A 514-nucleotide genomic window follows, 5' to 3' on the forward strand; every position below is an offset into this window, starting at 1 on the left:
TGATCTGGTTCTAAACATCTCCTAACCACCACCCACTCACCCAAAGTGTATTGAATGGCTCCTCACAGCCGTGGCTGTTTGCACTGGAAGCAGCCCATCGATAGCAGCGCTGGCTGTTGCTCCGAGGCTGGAGAGGACAAGAGACAAGGACATCTTGGCAAATGAAGATAATGCAGCAGCCCCGTCTTATCTATTTGCTCCTGTCGTCTTTATCTAATTTGGCAGTGAAACAACACACAGAGAATGCAAGACAGCTTTCCCTTTTATCCTCACACCTGCAACAAGACAAGATGCTGGCTTGTCTCCGCTGCATGTGTAAGATTTCAAGCTTTCCAGCCAGCAATGACCTTTCTGGAATTTTTTTTTTTATGTCTTACCCTTTCTGATTTCCATTGAAGCCAGGCAGGCAGGCAAGTGGCTTACAAAATGTCGCCCTTGACTAGATTCAGCAAAGAGGGTGGTCACCTGTGACTTGACTGACAGATAGTGACGGCCCCCGGGGACCCGGGAGGCT

This window comes from Etheostoma spectabile, chromosome 17 (assembly GCF_008692095.1).
Source record: "Etheostoma spectabile isolate EspeVRDwgs_2016 chromosome 17, UIUC_Espe_1.0, whole genome shotgun sequence".
NCBI lineage: Eukaryota > Metazoa > Chordata > Actinopteri > Perciformes > Percidae > Etheostoma > Etheostoma spectabile.